The sequence below is a fragment of the Mus caroli genome, unplaced genomic scaffold (genome assembly GCF_978045245.1).
Source record: "Mus caroli unplaced genomic scaffold, Mus_caroli_1 scaffold_3, whole genome shotgun sequence".
NCBI classification, from domain to species: Eukaryota; Metazoa; Chordata; class Mammalia; order Rodentia; family Muridae; genus Mus; species Mus caroli.
Window position 1 is genome coordinate 16,408,867 of NW_028227258.1, and position 23,145 is coordinate 16,432,011.

Sequence of the window (23,145 nt, forward strand, 5' to 3'; positions counted from 1 at the left end):
TTGCCTTGTCACACTTCTTTTGGATCCTTCAAGCCCACCAGGATACCTTCTTGCAACAACTCTTCTATATTATGAAATAAATGAATGATAGTATCACCCTGATTCATAAGTGAGGATGCTGAGAATCAGCAGGGTAAACTAATCTTTGGGAATCACCCATATGTTCAAAGCTGAGTGTTAAACAAGTACCCAACTGTGGTGAGTCTACAGCCTACCTCCTTGTATCACACTTGAGTCAGAATTTTGTGGCAGTAAAGCAAAAAGCTCATATAAAGAATGTAGTCTGGTGGCAGACTCCAAATAAGTGCTACTTTCTTTCTTTATATCTCCTTCTGATGCCATGAAATCTCACTCCTGGAAGGCCATCTTTCTCTCCTGAATGTTGTTTTCTTAGGAGATACTAGTACAGTGTTGACCAAGAGATAATAGAGAAGAAAGCAAATTTTCCAATAGAATAAAGGCTAACTTATGGTATTGAAATTAATCAGATTATTATAAATTCATTAGCAACTATGCATAGTAATAGTTTAAATACATAGGAAATCCAGTAGTAACATTGCATTTTTTTATTTAAAAGAGATCATATGGTATTTTTAATATAATTGTATATTTGCAGATTATCAATATGCTGTTATCAAAACTGAAAAAGACATTCAAAACTATTGTAAATAAATATACATAGCATTTTTCTTGAGGAGATCAGGCTAATGTTTCCCATTTTTCTAGTTTATTGAAATTTTGCATTTCAGGAAATGAACAAGGGCCTCCTGTATTTATTGAAGATTTTACAACGGTCTCCATGTTTCCATCTCTGTTTCTGTATCTGTTGAAGCAGACAGAATACAGTTACTAATTGGCTTCAGCCTTACCAGTGGTTCTCTAATTTATCATAGTATCTACAGTTCTAGATTGCAATGAGTTATTTCACATCAGTCTTGCCCTCTGCTTGAGTATACACTTACTACATACATTGTCTGCTCTAGCATCTCCCTAGCACTTGAACAGTATAGCCTGTTGTGAGTTCATAAATCTTTGCTAAGTGAATGATATTCTCACTATAGAATTAAGAATCAAACCATGATCTCCAAGGAAATAGAGTAAAGGAGAAAATGCATATATTTATGTCTGTGTGTGGTAACTGAGTCAGAGCTTCCAAATACTGTATGACATGTTTTCATGTCTTATTTCAATTTTGCACATGTACAAATTAGAAAATAAAATTTAAAATGTAGGGAGCTGTTTTTCCTCCCACATTGCCTTTCCTGAATAACGATGAATAGTTCTCAATATGTGTTGGTCTAACACAAAATCTGTAAATTTTCTGAATACAAGGAAAATGTATGGAAATCACATCAGAACTAATTAAGTTTGCTTTCTTAAAATTAGGATGCAAAATATTTAGTTTCATGAGAAGAACAACTGATACAATTTGTGCTCATTCCTTGCCCACTCTTTTACTAAACAAATCAGCTAAGAAAAGGCAGGAAACAGTGAGGTTTGCAGCCTCCCCGTCAGGGTTCCAAGTTTCATATGTTAAACAAAGACACAGCAACCTTAAACCTTTTGATAAATATGAGGCTTGTGGTAACTGCAGCATTCACTTCGGATTCCATTTCTCCAAGTTCCTGTCAGCCAGATGTCACTTGCAATGCAAACACTAGAAAAATATGAAATAATAATTTCATACATCATCTATGTGTGCATGAGCCGGTCAAACATTCAATACAAATTCAAACTGCTCCTACATACAGCAAATATCATCCAAATAATATTTAAAATGATTGAAAGGCTTTTGATTTGGAAGTGTATTCTCTTAAGCTAAGTGGTCCCCAAGACCATCTAGAAAATTCAATTGTTTCATTTTTAAAATGTTTTCTGCCCAAAATTATATCAAACCCTAATGTCTCAATAGAAATACATGCGATTGGATTGCTGACTGGGCGCCGGATGTCAAAGGAAAAATCTAATTTCAGGATGGCATTTCCTCATACTGTCTCACCAAAATACAAAATTGATAAAATTTTAATGGATAATTTTCAGAAGCAGAATGTTAAGGTTGGAAGATCTCAAAGGAAACTCAGCGTTGTGGTGTAGGCGCAGCAGAGGAGAGAGTGGACTATAAATTCACATATACGGCGCTATAAAAAAAAGCATTCTTAAAAGGGCCCTCTTATCAAAAACAGTACTTCAACTCGTGGAACAGCCCCGTGATCAAAATCTAAGCTTCGTGTGTGTGTGTGTGTGTGTGAGTGTGTGTGTGTGTGTGTGTGTGTGTGTGTGTTCTGCTTCTTTTTCCTTGTCTTTTCCATTCCATATGTAATGAATCAGGAATCAGACAACTGCTTGCTTCAACTATTAGATATACATTAGTCTTCTGTCTATTTCTATTTTTGACATTGGCTACAAAAGAGGGCCTTTGGACACCTGGATTCAATTAAGAGATAAGAGAACAGTATCTAACTCTGCCCTGCCTTTTTGCATTAAGGTTCTAAGCAAGCTCTGTTTTAACTTTCTGTGGAGCAAGGAGGCACTCTGCCTGTTAAGGGGAAAGAAGAGCCTTTCCCTCTGTTTTAGGGGGAAAAAGTGGTACTACAAAGAGCAGAGTTTCCTTGCAAGGTAGTCCTTCCTCAGTACATTCTGCCTGTCTGTTTCCTGTGTCTCTGTCTCTCACTACCCACAAGAGAGTCAATGAGCCTAAATATGTCATTTCCTTGTGAGGTCAGGAGCTCATATAGACTCCACTGTCATGCTTGGTGCAAAGTAGAACTGTGACATTATAATAGTTCTTTTTAGGTTAGTTTATTTTTTAATAGTTTAATATCTATATCCTTAGATTCTGCTGCTATTTTTTTCTAACTAATTGTTATAACACACACTGCAGCCATGAGTAGCTAAGGGCAGCTTCATCATAGGATACATTGGCCAAGGTCATTGTGGTCATTAGTGTGACAAGTTATGCAATGGCTTAAACCACTGCAGACATCAAAAGGTCATGAGGTAACCTAGATCCATGGACAGTCAGGTCGGGAGACAGTGCAAATGAAGGTACTGGGGACACCAGAGAGGCAGATGTGGTCTGAAGGAAGTGACCCCCTTAGAGAATTGGAGGGTAGGTTCCCCTTTCTGGATCCCATCAAAATCAGCTCTACCCCTTCTTCCCCTTCTCCTTCCTTACATAAATGTGGAAATGCACTCTTTCTTTCCTCTCTTTGGTCTTCGTAAAGAATTTTGTATCTGGTGCCCATTTAATAGCTATTTTGTATTAAAATTGAAATTAACTTTTGCTCTTGCGGCAGCTTAGCCAAGTAAAAGTTTAAACACCAGTTTAAGTAACAATTTAAATACTAAGATGAGAGGCCTCTATGGTTAAGACTCTGGATGCTGATATATAAGACTCATAACCAGAGCCTGGGGAAATGGCTCTGTCAGGAAGTGGTTGTTATGCAAGCATGACACTTCTAAGTTTGCATTCCCAGCATCTATGTGGAAGGTGTAGAAAACAGGCATGGCACCACTTTCCTGCAAGCCCAGCAATGGGGAGGTGCACACAGCCACATCCTGGAGACCAAACTTCTGAACTGCAGGTTCAGTGTTTAAAAAACAGAGCGAACAACTGATGTCAATCTCTGCTTTCCACTCAAGTACATGAGTGCCCATTTCCAGGGGAACATATACAACACACACACACACACACACACACACACACATAGACACACATTAAAATAGAACCAGTCTGCTAGTCACACAGTCACGAGTTACCATCAGGAGCAAATCTCTTAATGTCGAGTCTTTTTTTTTTCCCTCAATGATAAATTGAGATTAATAATTCTTCTTCATGGTTACAAGTAAACTTCCCAAATAAAATATAGGAAGTCTAGTTAAACATGAATTTTTGAAATATTGTGTGGAACAAACTTACACTATTTGTCCAAATTCACATTTACTTGGTTAATACATATTTTTATTTGCAAAATGAGGCAACTCTAAACCCAGTTAAGGACGGTTCCTTCATTGTTACCAAACCGCATCCTCTCTGCTGGGTTTGACATGGGTGAAGTGTTTGACATAAGGCACAAAAACAATAGACTTTCTGTCCCATCCAAGGCTGTACCCAAAAGATGTTATGATCTCTGCCTAAAAATGAGATGCTAGCTTCAGCTGCTGGTGACATTTGTCTCTAGGCCTGACTTCCTTCCTATTCCCTGATCTGCGTAGCAGGTAACGGAGGGCATAGATGTTTTGGTAAAGAGACCAAGCAGCAGGGACAGAACCACTTCAATAGTCTGCCCTCACTTGAAAGCAACTTAGTCTTTGGCAGTCTGAACTTACTGTAAGGCAGATGTACTAAGGCATAATTACTCTCCTTACTTTATAAAGTAAGCTCTCTACAAAGTTCCAAAATAACTGGAGGAAGGGATGTGACTTACGAAGCACAGGAGTAAGATAGCCTGCTCAGTGAAGTCTGTCTCCTGGAGTGAGTGACATCTTTGCTTCCACAGCCACCCCCACCCTGCAAGTCACCTCTTCTGGACACTGTTATTTATCTGGCAAGAAAGGCTTTCAATTGCAACTGTTGCCAAATGCTCTCTTGGGTGGTGGCAAGGCATGAACTTGAGTGTCCACCAAAGATATCAGCAAGGGTCTTAAGGACATGTTGTTCATGGTCTTCTCTGAGAAGTCAGAGATAGTGCATAGGATATGACTCAATGGAAAGTCTTTGTAAGAGAGAGCCGCTGTTTGAATGTGGGCTATCTGAGGATCAGCACATTTGGAGTCTGGCTGACTGTGTTTCCAGAATTACAGCTGGCTTGGCTGGACCAGAGCAGCTGAGAGCACCCAGCTCCTCTCAGACAGAAACCATCTCCTGCTCTAGTTCTGGGAAGAAAAAAAATCTCCATGTGTGGAATATAGTTAGGGCCTTGAGATCCAAAATATGTCTAGATTGTATGTAGGGCAATTTCAATGGGTATATATATATATATATTAGTTGACAGCAGAAAGCAGCTACTGTCCTCTGTGTAGGATCCCAAGCTCATGTAAACAACTGCCCAGCACTTGGCACTGTCTGTGGTTTCTGGGTGGTCCTGCTAAGAAATTCCCAGTGGATCACAATGCAGTCTCATGGCTGGTGGTCACACCTATAGAACCAGCATCTATTAGAGTAATTAAAGTCATGCAGGCTTTCTACATTTTGGCATTAGGTAGAAAACCAAATTAAAGTCAAATATATCAGAGAATTGTGTTTTCCAAAATTGAAAACAAAAAACAAAACAGTGACCAAACAAAACAAGATGAAACCATAAAAGCAAAGAATGGGTTGATTGTACTGGCAGGATGATCTGCCTTTAGGTTTCCTGTTCCTTTGGTTTCCTGTTCCTTTGGCTCTATGGAAGTAGAGTCTCTTAAAATGCATATTAATTCACTGAGATTATTTCATACTAAAGTGTGATGCCATTGAGGGCCCAATGTCTTTTCTTAGGCAGGTGAAAAAAGAATTAGTGGATTGGAATCCAACTGTTCAGTTTTTGACAAATTACTTGACCTCTCTGTGCCTGTGTTTTGTCATCTGTAAATAAATGGCTCTTGGAGTTCTCTCAATGAATATAATTGTATATTCATTGAGTATACACACACACACACACACACACACACACACACACACATATATATATATATATATATATACATATATATATATATATATATATATATATATATATATATATATACATACATATACAGAATATCAAGTTTGGAATAATGCCAGGCATAAACTAAGCCCTAAGCAAATATATAATTTAAATAACAGGAATTACTATGCTGTCTCTGTGTGTGGTACCTGAGACATCTCCTGCCCCTTAACAGAAAGAGGGATAAAATAGGAGTAATCACATGGCTATATGATTGCATAGAAAGAGGTCTAAGGAGAAGCTCAGTCTGTGAAGTGCTTGCTACTCCTGTGCTCCAGAACTCACATAAAAAAGCCAGGTGTAGTGGCCTAGGCATGGAATCCCTACCAATGGTGGGATCAAAGGTAGAGGCAATTGTGCCTTCTGGGAACTGCTGGCGGGAGTCTAGCCTAACTGATGACCTCCCTGTCTGCAAAGACGATGTAGGAACAACACCTGTTGTTGACCTCTGGCCTCTAGATGCATATACACATGTGCATGCCAACACACACACACACACACAGACACACACACACATGCATTGGAGAGAGAGAGAGAGAGAGAGAGAGAGAGAGAGAGAGAGAGAGAGAGAGAGAGAGAGAGAGAGAGAGAAGAGAGAGAGATAGATAGATAGAGAGAGAGAGAGAGAGAGATCAGAAATGTTGTGTATGTGACTAAGAAAGTGAAAGAGATGAAGACACAGCAATGCTGTTCAGATCCAATAGAACTAGTGTAGATAGCCAAAAGGCAGAAACTGAAGGTATCAGGCAAAATGTTTTCCTGGAACTCACTACCAAAGAACAGGAGTCATGGTACATGGAGCAGACCACTATGTGAAGCAGCATGCAACAGTTTGAGAACAGATTAACTTTTTCATTTTATCCCAAAGTCAGTTGCAGGTGAATATTTAAGAATTGAATACACAGAAAATTAAAGAGTGCAGTGTAACCAGGAGAAAATTGAGAATTTATCAAGCATTTGGAGCAAGTTTGCTTTTCTAAGCCTATACTCGGTAGAAGGATATTAATATATAATGGCATTGAACAAATATGTTTGAGTATTCATTTTCATTTTGATGCCTTTGAGCCAAATCAGGAAATTGATTTCAAGTCACATAGATATTACTTCCAATAGAGACTCTTTGTTTCTCTGGGTCCTTCAAGACACTTAGATACTGCATAATTTGTGCAGCACATTGTGAAGAGAAAATTTGGAAGTTCTTATTCAAAAATCCAGAAAAGGTGTTATTGAATGCACTCATTTCCTCTTTCTGTGGCATCTCCGCTATAAGACCAAGATGTGTGTAACTTTTTATTTAATGCCATTGTTGATAAGTAAGGGGAAACTTGCAGTTTTAATCATTGGCACGAATTCTCCCACCTTTGCATTGTATTCTATAATGCTAGCTCTAAATGTTTCTAGTAGAGCATTTTCACTGTATATGACTTTTATGAAACTGTGCAATTGCAACACCAACATGCATGTGTATTTCATTACCAAAACAGTGGTACAAACACAACTGTCATTACATACCAGCACGTTCTATTAGCACTCTGCTTTGTGAGTTCTCATAAACAGGGACTCTAAGGAAAGGGAGCTGTGAGGAGCTCGACCATTTCTTCTATATGTAGTCATCATTACCACCATGAGTGGCTGCATAACACACAGTATATAGTATGAATGGATATGACAGACTTTGGTGATTATTTCGGTGATTTGCATAGAATCTAAATTTTAGAATAATTGTTATTTACTCTCTCTCTCTCTTTCTCTCTCTCTCTCTGTGTGTGTGTGTTTGTGTGTGTGTAGGTTTCTAAGGAGGCCAGAAGAAGGTGTCAGATCCTTAGAAGTTGGAGTTAAAGATAGTTGTGAGCCTGACATCATGGACCTGGGAACTGAACATAGGTTTTCTGCAAGAACAGAAAGTGCTCTTAACCATGGAAGCATCTCTCTAGCCACAAAAAGCCAATCTTGCTAGAGTGGAACTAATGGCATCATAATGATACCAGTGCCTTGTTCCTTGGCTGCTTTCCTCCCCAGATAGCTCAGTCCTACATGCAACGCCTTTTCCTTGCACTTTCTGAGCATTTCCCTTTACTCCCATACATGTGGTTTCCCGTAGAGTCATGTACCCCAGGCAGCACACTTGCTGCATGTGAAGTGTTACATTAGCGAAATGGACATTTGGACTATTCAGCCCTCTATGAATCTCTCTCTGTGTGCGCACACAAAGTTTTTGACCCTTTAGAACTCACTTCTCCAACACCAATTCAGTGATTATATTATTTAGAACTTCAATATGGCAACGTCAAGGACGGTAACATTTATGAGGTTTTCTGAGACTTATACAGGCCTCCCACACAGGAAGCCACCAATACCCTAGGCCAAGTTCTACTGTGTCTGTCTTGCTTGTAAAACAGTGAACTCCCTTTAGAACACCATCAGTACTTACAACCTAAAAAAGTCTTATATGATTCATCCCAAGCCAGGAAGACTGTCTTTTAAAACATTTTGCACCACAGTTTCATCTTCAGTGGATTCGACACTCTCTTGCACACACAGTAAGTAGCTTTTGTGGGTACAAGTCTTAGAAATAACAATAACCTTGTGTACTATCAGGCTCAGGCTCATGATCTGATTTATGGAATCCCTTAAACTAGAAGTTAGGAATATTTGATAGTCCACTCCTAGTTGACAAACCTTTTATTATCAACTAACAAAGGACCAAGGTACCCTGGCTAGTATTTATGATTTTCTGAAGGGGAATTTCAAATCTTAAAGCATTGCTTTTCTAACATGAATAAAACTTCTGGTTCTCTCCAAATTTTCTGGACACTAGTTCCAACCAAATCTCAGTCCATGGAAGTAAAAGATTCATCTACCACTTCTTTATATATCTGCCACAAAGATGTTTTCCAGTATCTAGAGCCATGGATTCTGGACACTGAACATTTTGTGTGCCCAGGATGCAATCACTTAACTCTCATTAGCAAAACAGAGATATTACTGTAATTTAGGGACATATACCCCAGGCTAGCACATCCTAACAACAGCAAAGATTCAGAAATAAGACAGAAATGTTGGTCTATTTCCTTTTGCTCCAGACCTAGGCACTCTAGCATATGTAATAACCAGGTATGATGTGATGGGGAAAGATTCCGGGAGCATATGCTGGGTATGTATCCAGTGGATTTGCAAGTTGTTACCCAGGGCCCAGAATCTAAGGCAACCAGGGAAATACTTGCAAAGTCAAAAGGCCTTCCTAGATCAAGTAGATGAGTATCCTCTTGGGCACTGAAGCCCAGATTATGATGCACACATTCTGGAGACCGTAGCAGACCGCACACAGAAGGGCAATTCACAGGGAGTTTAGGCCAAATATTGGTGGGTTCATCTGAATTTAAAGACACAGAGTTTGGTCTACTAGTTACAGGATGAAGGACAAGACAGTGTGATCATTGTCCTTTTGAGGAGACAGGACCCCTCATGGAAGGAAGAGACGTTAGGGGGTGTAGACCATGTCCTTGTCCCCCAGTGAGTGAGAGAGGAGCTAATCTTGGGTCACTCTGGATAAAAGTAAAAATCTGCTCAGTGGGGCAAATGGTAAGAGAAAAGGTAGAAAAAGAAACTGGAGCAAATAAGGATGGGTGACGACAAAGCAAGCTGGCATTTCTCTGAGAGCCCTTTGAGTGCACAAAGCCCTATATGTGCTAGTGAGATTATTTGAAGCCAATTGAAGATTGAAGAAATTAGAAAAAAAATATAAGCTGTGATTTAATTTGGACCAGTGAAATTTTTCTTTTTGGATCTGGCCAATAAAATCGCCATGATTTACCCTTCAAGGAGAAGCTCAAAAGACAAACACTTAATTGAAATAGGTTGACATCTTTCCTGAGGGTAGTCATTTTAGGATGGGGTCGAAGGCGAGGAAGAGAGGATGGAAAATGAAGGATAGAAAGATTGATACCTCACTCATCTATTTCCAATCAAAACCAGCTCAAGCGGCTCAGAGGGCAGCCCCTGTGGTATGGTTGCCAAACATACCATGGAAAAGTTGACTCCCTATGATCCGCAGAGAGCAGACCAGCTGCAAGGGGAGAGCAGACAAAGGCTAGAAAGATCTCCTCAGCAGAGCTTCTCCAAGGGGCTATGGTTTCTGTGTTCATCAAGAAGCCTCGAAATCCTAGAAATTTGGAGGTAGTCAGCATTGATTTAATCCTTTTTTACCATAAATCTCATTTCTGAAAATGATTAACAGAGGCAGAGACATCAATGGTAAAGTCTGGAGCAGGGGAAATGCTGTCAGCGTATCATCTAGATAGATTAGAAAATGAACGCTCGGGTTTCTCTGAAGGAAGACTAATGACATTAAGTCAAGATGAAATAGAAAAGAGCATTGCACAGGCTCAAAATCATAAACCATGTGCTCCCCCTGACAGAAGACCCCCAGCAACTTTCTGAACTGGAAAGCAACCAGAAGCTGGTAGGAGACTATTTTCTTAGGCCTCAGTCGCGGTCCCCAGCTTGTATATGGGGTTTGTCCTACAATTTGGGAAGACATTGCCAAGGCTCTGATATCTGCACAATCCTTCCGCCTGAAGCTTGTGGTGCAAGAAATTACACAATGAAAAAGAACTAGAAAACAAGGGCTGGCTCACTAAAATAAATAAATATTGGAGATCCTTCCACACTGTACAGTCATCTGATTGTCCAAGTTTCACAACTCCAGTTTTCTGCAGAAAGAAGACAGAGCTGTGGTCCTGAAATCAGTGGTGGCTAAAACCAACAGCGTCCTTTGTTTAAACTCAGATCAAATGCTGAAGCAAGTATATAAATTCCTGCCAAATAAAGCTAAAGCAGGCCTTCTGCTCTGTTTAGAAGTATGATCATGCTGTACATCTGCTTCACATGTGGCCCATCAGTTGGTTACTTAAACCATGTCTCCATTTGAAACACACATGTGTGCATGTGTAGGCACATGTGCATGCTCCCCCCCCCACCTCCCCGACCCATAAGAGAAAGAGGGGGACTGTCAGAATGATATGTTTTAGAAATAAGCCAATGGGACAATCTCAAACCTAAGAATCAGTTTGGTGCCCTTTGCTTGTGATGTGCTTTGACATAATTTGTTCTGTTCTGATGTAGCCTGCTTGCTTCAAAGTTGTATCACCCAGGTGAGAACTGCTTCTATTACCTTAGGAGCAGGCATGGTGGTCCACACCTGAAATCCTAGCACTCAGGAAGTTGAGGCTGGAAGCTTGCTGCCAGGGACATGGAGAAAGTACCTGTAGAAATCTAAAGCAAAAAGGAGGGATACCCTATAAACTAACTACAAGTCTTTCTCATGCATTGACCTTGACCTTTGGGATCAGGGCGCTGGCCCTGTGCCTATGCTTGGAATGGTCTCCAGACTCCCTAACTGCCTATAGCTGAGTTTTATAAAATGAGAAACAGGCCTATAAAAGTGTAACTCAAGGTAAAGCTTTATCCTGTTCCAGAGTTGGGGTGGATATATGAAAATTAATTCTGTAACCCTCCCTCCATTCCTTATTAGGGCTACACTATAAGGAGGTAAAAATAGACTCTTCTTCGACTCAAATTCTCAGAATTGCTATATTTAAGAGCTAGATGGATAGTTAGGTGGGCAGGTAGATACTTACTGTTCAATTCTACTGTTTCTGACTTAAAATTTGAGGTCATTGTCTGCCTCCTGACACCTCTTACTACATCAACACCCCATTATATCATTACCGGCTCATGAAGCAACTGCGCTTTTACATTTTGCAGGATAATGACTCTTTTGTATTTCAGTTTTTATCATAATATAAATCTTCAATTGTAATTTGCATATCTTTTGTTTAGAAAAAGAGAACCCCCTATTTAAGATTTTGTCATTTTAATACATAGGTTCTAAAGTGGCTTTTTAAAAAAAAAAAAAAGAAAGAAATGCACAAAAATATTCCAATTTATTCCTCAACTGAATCTGATTCCACCTCTGCTGCTGCATCAATAAATTAGCAAGTGTCCTGAACAATACATTTCTAACAATGATGGCTCAAATGCTCAGTCCTCTACGCCAGTAGGCTGCCTGCTGTTAGAAGTTCAGTTGTAAATCCATAAAGACAATTTGGACAAGACTGTCAGAGTGATATATACATACATACACATGCAATCCATATGTGTGTATATGTGTGTGGTATTATTAAATTTATTTATTTCATATGAAAAATACATAGCCTATTCATCAGCTCCTTGACATCCCTGCTGTTCTTTTGGTTCTTTTCTGGACTAGGACTGTCTTGAGGAAGCAATCTGGGAAATTGGTCATCATGGCAGATCTACAGGGATCTTGACAGAGCTTATAAGAGACAGAGCATCTGGTCTACCTCCCCATAGCAGAAGGAAACAGACAGAGAAGCAAAGGCAGAGATAGCATTTGATCTGCATTTTACCTAGCACACAGGTGTTTACAAAACAGCTGCTAAGAAGGGAGTGGATGAAAGAACAAAAGAAACCTTGAGTCTTCTGTCCCCAATTTGCTCCCCAGGGTCAGGATGATGCCCCTACTCTGTCTGTAAAGAAGAAACAAGTTCTTTCCCTTTAAACTTCTTGATCATCACCTGTGGCCCCAGCAATATAAAACACATCAGTGAGAGAAAAGCTATAGGTTTATGTAATGCAAGGCAGTTGGGTAAAGTGAGGACTTGCCTCCAGATCCTTAACACCGAGGTAAAGTTGGCCATGATGGCAAATACTTGTATCTCTGGTGCTGAGGTTGGGGCAGGAGGGTCTTCCAGGCTTGCTGGCCAGCAAGTCTAGCAGAATTGATGAGCACCAGGATCAGTGAGAGACCCTGTCTCAAAATCTAAGATGGAGAGAGAGCACAGAGGTGGAGCACAGAGGTGGGGCACAGAAACTTCCAGCTTGCACAGAAGCAGGCACAGGTGAATCGTATATACATAAGCAGGCAGGAAGAGCAAAAGAAAGGGGAATGCATCTCCATTGCCCATTAGCTTGTATTTCAATTTCAGCAAGTTACTGAACTTATTTAAGACTCAACTTCCTTGCTTATTGAGTGGGGGGTGTAATATCTGCTTTATGACATGTTTGTTGCGATTGCACCACGTGACAGTGAACTTGGAATACTTGTTTAGTTGACATTATTTCACAAGCCATGTTCACCTCCAGTCCTGACACCCCACCTTTCCCCACATAATTTCAAATTAATTTTCCTTGTTGTTTATGGAAAGACTGGAACATTCACCTTTGGCTTCAAAGAGTGCCAGAAGGAGGTGGAAGGAGCCTGTGGGAAGAGAAGTAAAATAGCCAGAGCAGAAAGTCAGCCTAGCTCATGAAGACAAGCACCTCCCTCTCAGGCCTTCGGCCTCCACTTGACCTTCCCCTTGGACCAGGACGTGCTCCCTGGACACATCAAGAAGTCCACATTTGGCCAACCTGGCTGACAGTGACACTGTGGGAGCTTTGCAACCCCCCATAAACATCTGCAATTAAGCCCCTAAAAGCTCTTAGGCTTATTGCCCAGTAAACTCGCAATGAATAGCAACCTTAATAAATGTTATAAATCTCACCTCAGAGCCAACAGGAAATTCAAACTTTTGCATGTGTGGGAGCCAAAGAGCTGCTGAAACAAAAGGGAGGTTTGGGGACAAGGAGGACATTGTGCTCTGTCCCCCATCTCCTGGCAGCTCCAAAGAGCCCCAGGCCTGGGAAAGGCCCTTAATTGTATTTTGTGAGGCAGCTCTCTGGCCACCCCTCTGCCTTCCTTTACCTGATTTAACTCTTTCCATCCCCATGGTCCAAGGGGCCATGCATGCACAAACATCTCCCACAGATTGAAATAAATGATGGAAAGATTTGATGGGGGGGGGTAAATTATAGAGAGCAAGTGGCTTTTTTAGGTCAACGTTTAAGTCAGAAGCAATTTTGGAAACTTAATTAAATCCTAAAACTGAAACGTAAACTCAGCACTATTAAAAGGGGCGGGGGGCGGGGAAGAAATATCAAAGAATAGAAATCAGTGGCTATTTTGATCCACACCCTCACAAAAGGGTGTTAGTTTTAATAAACAGTCACAATTTAGGGTTGTTACGAACCATAAGGCACCCTCCTGGCCGTGTTTCCAATTTCCTCCCTTGCCTTCACTGCTATTATATTAAGGTCTGTGCAGAGGCAAAATGTTTATTAAAAAAAGGTGAGGAGAGCAATATTCCAGATTAGATTATTGCACCTGTCCTAACTGCCCACCAGCCAATCACAGTTGTGCATGAAAGGTTAAGCCCGTCATTGCTCCTACCTCCTGGCTGAGGTGGGGGAGGCATAGCACCTCCCCAGGCTTTCAAAGTCGAATGCAGATTAGCTTATTTTAATTGCTGACTTCTGAATATGGAATACATTTTCCAGTCATAGGGAAAGGTGAATAAATGCACCCGGAGCCTCCTCCATGATGGAGATAATTACAATGGGATTGAAAAACATCCTCGGGAGCAAAGAGCAACGGGGATGGATCGATTCAGACAGATCTTCCATGATGCCCTGTGTGTCTGATGTGCCTTCCAAAGGAAATGGAGACTGTTCTCTTTGATGGTACCCTTCCTGTGCAGAACTCGTACTCAGATGAAATGCAGGGAAAGGTTCAGCATGCTGGAAATAACCTAGAACACAGTCCTCACACAGCAGAATCCCATTAAAACAGCACATGCCCTTGATTCTCTTGAGAGTTTCTTAAAGACAATAGGTTTTCTTAAAGGGAATCCTCTGGGACTTCCAAACCCTTTAATTGTTCTGAATTTCTCTAATTGTAGGAGTTGCTGAAAGGTACTTTATATATTGAGCGAATTCTCTGTATTCCCCAGGGCTCATCCCCCTCCTTGGGCCTTTCCTTTCCTGTTGTCAGATATACAATGCTGCTATTTCAAGCTAATGTCATGAAAGGGCTAGAAAACTTTATTACGGTTTAGGACAATCCACTGGACACTAGCATCGCCCGACCTTTATAATAAGGAGGTGAGCTTCGGAAACATGTTTTGAAATCGCTCATATAAATGCTCATCTTGTCTCCTCCCACATTCAGCCTTCTGTTGGTAAACATTCTGCAGTCCAGCAAACACCAACTGAAACTGGATTCACACCTTACACCACACGGGGCGAGCCTAGTATGAAACTTTACATTGTTTGTGGCCTCAGAACATTAAAAGGTATAGATGAAATGAACTTTAGCAGTACATTTTTATCTGAACATATTCCAAATATCTTTATTTTAACATATAACTGGATTCAAATTTTTCTGAGAGAGGCCTTTTGAAAAGTAAGACATTTCACAAGTTGGTTTTGTGTTCTCTATAGACAGCTCATCTAGGTTGATCCTGGTGATTATTCCCTGGCTCGGTGGTCACTGTGATTGTGGTATCATAGGTCAGCTCTGCACATGCTCAAAGCTTTCTAATTCGTTAAGGAGTTGAGCTGATTTCACTCTGGGTTTTATTAGCTTTGGCATCTATCAGTGCTACTAGTTTCCTATCAGCAACGTGTGCTTCAAAACTCCACACGCCTTGGAAGGTCTGAGGAAAGCCAGGGCCCTATCATGTAACAACAGGCCCTTGTGGGTTCCAGTGAGCTAAACCTGATATAGTGCAGTGTTTACCCTAAGAACAGAAAGTCCTCTTCATTTAAGATGACTGTTTTCTTCATGTGTGTCCTCGAAACTACCAATCAGCACAAACAAGAAGAAAGGGCTTTGGCTATGGGAGGCAAAAAAAAGCAAACCATCTGATTCTGTTCTCTGACCAGGTTTTATTGAGGCCTGGCGAGAGTTTCCAGTTCCTCTGGAGTCTGTCTCCTCCCTACATGACATTTTCAAACCCATAGCTTTGCAGAGTTTGCCTTTGGACTGGTGTTCCTCTCTGGACATTCTGCTACATGTTCACCCTGACAGGCAGTCACTGCAAACATCTCAAGCCTGTCTTCACTGTGAGATAATCAAGAAAGCTGTGGGTAGCTTTTAAGTTCAAACTTTAAGAAATATATTAGATTCTCAAAGCATATGTTTCTTCCCCTGTCTTCCCACACACCCCAATCAAAAAAGCATGGAATCAGCTCTGTAATTGTTTCCCTAGGGGAAAAATAGTACGTCCCTGTGAATGTGATCTTTAGCATCTATCAGTATGAAGGAATGTCCTCCTATTTTTACAGAGTCAAACTGCTTAAAATGTTGAGCTATGAAAGCAGTCACGAAGTAGGGGACCAACTCAGTAGTGGAGAAAGAAAACTGAGGGCAGCTCCTTTTCCAGGTTCTATTCTTATAAAATTTGTCCGAATATGTGTTCTAGAATGCTAACCCTTTCTGACCTATGATTCAACTCCCTTTAAACTCTTCCCTATGGCTTCAGAAGTACATGTTCCTAAAGACTGTCTTTTGATTCCATATTGTCTACAACACAACAAAAGCCTCAGCATATTAACTGGTTTGAAGGGAAATTAAAGTAAAGAAAAGGCCAAGAATCATGGGGGGCAAAATTTTAGATTTAGAAGGAAAGTTAATCATGAGTTAAGTACTTGTATCATAACTTACATCTTTCAACTTAGTCCAATTTTATTTCCTTTCCAGTTGGTATTAATTGTTGATATTTATTCATTAGATATTAGACTTATGTTTATTACAGAAAAGGTATGAATTAAATGATATGATTTTTAGTAGTGTCTTTCACTTTTCTAGTTATCTAAGCCTGGATACATGCTGGTTAAACCAAGGCAACCAAGAGGACAAGATGCTAACACTCACTTGATAACAACTATCTGTGTGTCTCCAACATTGGACAAGCCTGATAAAGAAGGACATAGATGGAAACCCATATGAGAGAGGCAGATCCCATAACGCTCTGTTTTTTGTTTGTTTGTTTGCTTGCTTGCTTGCTTGCTTGTTTTTGCTGTGGCTTCTGCTGCCATGTGAGCTGGGTCTTTCTTGCTGGGTCCAAATAGTGAGTCTTTGTTCAGACATAGCTTACAAGACTTTCCGGACGAGTGGAGTGGGGCACTCAAAGTTTTAGGACTTTTTGGAAGGCACAGATCCTGTGCTCTCCCATCCTGAGGCTGAACCATACACCCTGATTGTGTGTGGCAAAGGTGTGAGGCACTTGGAAGACGATGGATAAGAAGGGGTTCTGTAACTGTAAGTAAATCCCAAACATAACAAAGCCCCTAATTTTGTCACTGACTAAAATGTGTCACGAGGAAAGAAAACATTATGTTTTCATGTCCAGTGAGATCTTATGAAAAGACCTGGCATAAAATTAAATGTATGCTATTAAGAGAAAGAAGTCATTCTGGAAACTACTGCATTAACCCAGCTGAGACATTCGTGAAACTACAAAACTATGGAGCCCACAGAAAAATCCAAGATTGCTAGGGGGCAACATAATTCCAAGTTGAGTGGGCAGAACACAGAATAGTTTTAAGGACAGGGAAACTTCTGTGATTCAATTGTGTATGATTGTACAAATGATTTATACATTCATTTAAAACCATAGCATGTCTAGAAATGGCCACTTTCTGTAACCAGGCAGGACTCCTAGTGGAGGGATAAGGACATTAACCCACCTACAAAAACTTTGACCCAAAATACATCCTGCCTATAAGATGTTCAGGGACAAAGACAGAGGAGAGATGGAGGGAATAGCCAACCAACAACTGGGCCAAATTGAGACCCATCCCATGGGCAAGAAACAATCTCTGACACTATTAATGATACTCTGTTATGCTTGCAGACATGATCCTAACATAACTGTCCTTTAAGAGGCTCCACCCAGCTGCCAATGGAAACAGATGCCACAGCAAGACCTGGGGCATCCTTTTCCACTGAGGCCAGACATGGTAGCCCAGTTAGGGGAACAGGATCCACAGGCAGGCAACAGTTTCAGCTACAGTTGTTGGGGTACCAAATTACACCTCTGCTACATATATGTGAATACCCACAACCAAGCATTAGATGGAGCTCAGGGAGCCTTGTGAAAGAGTTGAAGGAAGAACTGAGAGACCCAAAGAGGACAGGGATTCCATGGGAAGACCACCAGAGTTCACTAACTTGGACCCTTGGGGGCTCCCAGAAACTGAGCCACCAAAGGGTCCTATCCCCCCAACACATATATGTAGCAGAGGTGTAATTTAGTCTTCATGCAGTTCCCCAACAACTGTAGCTGAAACTGTTGCCTGCCTGTGGATCCTGTTCCCCTAACTGGGCTACCATGCCTGGCCTCAGTGGAAAAGGATGTACCAGGTCCTGCTGTGACGTGATGTGCCATGGTAAGGGGATACCCAAGGTTGGAGTGGGGGAGAGCTTTCCTTTCTCAGAGGAAAAGGGGGATGGGGAGAGAGGAGAAAGATTTGTGTGAGAGAGTACTGGAAGCAGGGGACTGATAGTCAGATGTGAAGTAAATAAATAAATTAATGAAAATAATAAAAATACAAGTAGAAATAACATAAAAACCCATAGCATGTGCATTACCAAAAGTCAACCTTGGTGTAAACTATTAACTTAGGGTGATGGCTCTGTGTTGGGGGAAGTGCACCAATCTTACAAATGTGCCTTTCTGAGGGGCATGTGCGTCATTAGTGAGACTGCACACATGTAAGGAGATAAATGAAAAAAAAAATTGTGAGATTTCCATTAATTTTGTTGTCAGTGTAAAGTCTTTATAAAACAATAATGTGTCTATTTTTTAAAAAGAACAAAGAAAAAGATCTTTGCTAAAAGAGTTTTTGTCAGGCTGGTGTATATCTTACTGGCAAACTGTTTGTTTAGCTTGTTCAAACCCTTGGGGTCAATCTCCAGAAAACAAGAAAGGAAGAAAAGAAGGGAGGAAGGAAGAGAAGGAAGGAGGGATGAAAAAATCCTAGAAATTCAGTTTTAAGTATGTTAAGTGACTTAAGTAAAATCAAACCCTTAACTGATGAGGGAACATGGGCTACCTTGTATCAGTGACTTGGGAATTAAGACTGCAACTGCAAGCCTGTGACAATACCCTTGAGGCCTTGGGCTGGAGCATCATGTATTTGAGGCCACCTTGGACAGTGTAGACCTTACCAAAAATTAATAAAAAAAAATACAGGGAAGGAACATAAAGAAAAATGGAGGCATGCCCTATGAGAAGCAGCAACTTGATGGTCCTGGTATCTTCTGAATTAGAGCATCCTGAGACTTCAGAATACACCGGAAGTGTATTCTGGCTGGTATCAAATGACTAGGAGACCAGGCAGAGTTAGATAGTCTGTTTTTTTCCCTCTTTTTCTCCTTTTCTTTCTCTTTCTTTTTTTTCTCCCATCTACAAGGGAACATTTATCCCCCAAACACAACTGTGGGCCCTGGCTTTTGTTGTTGGCCTCAACTTCAAGAGAGAACTGTGTCTATTTTCTCCTTTTCTGCCTTAGTCTCAGTACCCAATCTAGGGCACAACCTCTCAATGAATAGATTCTGAATGAACAAATGGACAAGTAGAAAGGGTAAGGAGGAATTCTGGGAAGGGAAGCTCTTCACAGCAGCAAAGCTCCTGGATCTATATACACAGTGTGTTCCAGTAAGGGGATAGGAGGGGTTACCTCATCCTTAATTACAGGGTCCTTTCCTACCTTCTGATGTCATTGCTTGGTGTAGGCATTCTCTTACCTCATTAACCATCACAACAAACACAAGCAACCAGAGAGGACCTTCCTAAAAGTCACACATTCTCCATGTGTTAGTGAAGACAAATGATGCCTCCTGCATCTGCTTTGTAAGTTGAGATCTCTGTGTGTGCCCTGACTGTTGCTTTATTACCTGGAGTCATTTGTCTAAAGCAAGACTATAGCCACCACCAGCCAGGAACAAAAGGCGACACCTCTGAAAGGGCTGAGGCCCTGCAGGGCTGTGACAAGTGATTAAAAAGCAGGAACGGGCCATGCCTCAAGAACTCTTGCTCTCAGCTGCTCCCCTTGACCCCTGGGAGACCTGGGTGGCCATCAATTCTGTACCAAGTGAAGCTGTGTTTTTCAATTGAGAGGCAGTCAGGGGGACAGAGACAAACACCTTGGTATGTCAACCTTGAAGTCCCACCTGGAGGGCGCAAGCCTTTCACAGTTTAATAGTGGACAGAATGTCATGGTGAGGGCCTGGGTCAGGTGGTGAACGAAGCAGCCACAGATCCCGAAACAACAGATGTCATGGTGACAGCTGTAATATCTAAGACTTATTTTTCTCTTTCAACAGCAGAAGCAAATAACAGACAACTGCTCTGGCACTGTAGTGCAAGCACTGCCTTTTCTTTATTAGTGTGTGGATTTGCGCTGTACATTGTTAATGACTCACATCATGTGGGTTACACTGAAATGGCTCAGTGTGCCAATCAGAAAGAGGATATATGCTGCTCCAAGTAGGCCTTTAACAGCTAATTAAAACAAATAACTATTTTGGTGCTCTGATCTCCAAATTCGTCTTAGTTCCCAGAAAGAAAAGTATTTGGCTTTTATAAAAAAAAACAATAATTTTTTAAGATTATATTTACCTCACTTTTCCTGCCCTTATTAAACTCCAAACTCTCTTGTTCCCCTCACCCCTTGCTCTCTTTTAAATCCATGGCCTCTTTTTTTCTTCTTTAATTGTTATTGTTGTTGATGTTGTTAGCTATGTGTATATATGTTACAAAATACATTAATACAACCTACTCAGCCTTTAAAATGCTACCTGTGTGCATTGTCAGAGCTGACTATTTAATACTGATAACCAATTGGTATGGCTTTTAAAAGCCTGCCAGCAGATGGTAGACAATTACAAAGGAGCAATAGCTTAAAGTCCAGAATATCATGATTATGAATATGCCATACAAGTTTTAAATGGCCCAGTATATGGGAGAGTATTTAAGACTATAAATTTCATTGATTCATAAGACTCTGTAGTGCCTTTACAGTATTAAACAATGAACGGATAAAACTGTCCAACCTAACATGGAATATAGTAGACAATAAATACTAAATAAATGAACCTTGAATGCCCCAGGGCTGATTCTGGAGCCTCAGTTAATTGTATCATGCTTTTAATGGTTTACTAACTTGCCCTCACACACACTTTTTCTAACCCTAAATACCTTTCTGCCTTTCTCTATTTACACCTTGCTAATTAATCCTGTCCTACATAATATGATACACTGGGGTTTTTTTATTTGTTTGTACTTAAACTATATGAGGAGCAATAAAAGTAAATTAAATACCACAAGTTAAAAAAAATTCTTAAGGAAAACCCCCAACAAAATGTCAGCATCCTCTATACTAGACTTTCACATGCCTTCGCCATCAGAATGATGGCTCTGTGGTTCTCAGCCTTGGGTGAAACTGGGTGAGCATCTCCTGATGAGCCTGTCTGTGTTCCCAGCCTAGCAATCATCTTCTGGGAACAGCTACCCACCTTATCCTACACAGACATCAATAGATTTTGCTGTCACTGTCCCTATCACAGTATTCTCTAGATCTTCAGCACAGTCCACAAGGACATTCTCCATCAGTCCTGAACAAAGTTGGTTAAGGATATGGATTTATGGCTTCCCCACTGGTAGAAGGAATAGAAGGAAGAATTGGTGAAGACATGTCGGCTTGGTCATGACCATTGTCCTCTTGAAAGCCAGCCACAGCTTTTATCATGGAAATCTGGGTTCAACCAGGAGAACTTCCTTCACTAAATAAGGTAAACAGCAATTGAGGAGGTCTCCAGACATCAACCTCCAACGTTTACATAAACTCATGCACACACACACACAAACACTCACCCCTCACATAATGATGCCCCACACACTCCCACACACATACACACACACTCCCATGAACATGCACACACTCATGCCTCTCTCCTCCCTCTCCCTCTCCCTCTCCCTCTCCCTCTCCCTCTCCCTCTCCCTCTCCCTCTCCCTCTCCCTCTCCCTCTCCCTCTCCCTCTCCCTCTCCCTCTCCCTCTCCCTCTCCCTCTCCCTCTCCCTCTCCCTCTCCCTCTCCCTCTCCCTCTCCCTCTCCCTCTCCCTCTCCCTCTCCCTCTCCCTCTCCCTCTCCCTCTCCCTCTCCCTCTCCCTTCCCCCCCCCAACACACAGACACACACACAGTGTATCCAAATTGGAAATCTAATAACTGGCTGTCCCTAGAGGTATTATATACAACAACATGTTTTCTTAGAAAATTCAGAAATGAGCACAAGAAGAAAACCAGCAACATAAAATATGTAGCTCATGAACACAGCCCAAATGATGCCGTAGGCATTCGAGGAGGGCATGAACGACAGCAGAGGGATGGCTGAGACGGAATCCCATGATACCGGAGGAGCTGTTGAAACTAGAATTCTAAAGAAATGAAACTATGGAGTGCCAAGAATAAAGGAGAGGAGGAAGAGGAGGAAGAGATGGAGAAGATTGAGGAATGGAGAGTCAATTCAAACCAAAGTTCAAACAAACATCCCTGAAAACAGGAGAAAAAAAGGTTTTATATTTGTAACTAGCCGATTCGAAACTAAACCGAGTAAGGAGCATTATGAAAGCAAGTTTGATTGCATGTGCCTGACAGAGTTGAAACTTTCAAATAATGTTGGAGAGTAGGGGAAAGAAATCCCTGAACTTCTAGGAGCCTCCTGACAAGAGCCCCTCCCACCTACCTGTGGGTGGCCTGAGCTAATCATATGAGCGATTAGGACTGAGTGTGGCAGGTCACAGCCTAGGTGAGCCCTAGAAATATAACCAAACATGCAGTGTTAAGAACAGAGAAGCAGAAGACAGTGTGGAATCCTCGGTGGGATGAAACCCAATTTTAAGCCTCCAGAGCCTAGCAGAGCCCGCTATTCATTAAGGGAGGTCCCACCAGCTATTTTCTCAGGAAGCTTGTGTTCACGTTAATGAATGAAAGAGAGAATTTTAATGTGCACCTCTGAGAGAAAGAAGACCCCCCAAAAGTTCATTCCCCAGATCCCTCTGGGTTTTTCTGCTTCATCCCCCTTTCTTAGTGCATAATAATGAGGTCTGATGGTTTGCAGAGACAGAGCCTCTGAACCAGAGAGCTTCTGTTACCTGTGTCCTTTGCTTTCTCCCAAGCTTCTGTCTGTCTGTGGGCTCCAAGAAAGGAGGCTTGTGGCAAGGATGTTCAGGAGAGCCCAGATCAACCATCATACCTTGAGAGCAAGCCTCCACATACCTCCCAGCCTTGGCAGCAGGCTCCCAGGGTGTCAGTCTGAACCCTTCCCTCCAACGCAAAGAATAAAATAAACTCCCGTCAGACTTAAAAGAATGGCTTAAAGGCAGCAAGCCAAAAAGTCAGGATGTCCAACTTATTTGCCCCCAAATATCCCTGAACTTGTAGAAATTCCTATTTGTTTATGTTGTAAGTTCACTAAATGAGCTAATTATAGTGATCGCAACTCACAATTAAAAACAAACACAGTTAGAAATTTCAAAGACTTTCAAT

General features: G+C 41.2%; 1 long non-coding RNA gene across 1 annotated transcript; it reads right to left on the minus strand.

The window, feature by feature from the left end:
- Positions 1-698: 698 nt before the first annotated feature.
- On the minus strand, positions 699-22,883 carry LOC115030594 (uncharacterized). The gene is made up of 3 exons (XR_003836175.1): positions 22,752-22,883; positions 1,554-1,657; positions 699-823 (listed from the first exon to the last, which is right to left on the minus strand). It is a non-coding gene; the product is annotated as an uncharacterized LOC115030594 (long non-coding RNA).
- Positions 22,884-23,145: the final 262 nt, after the last annotated feature.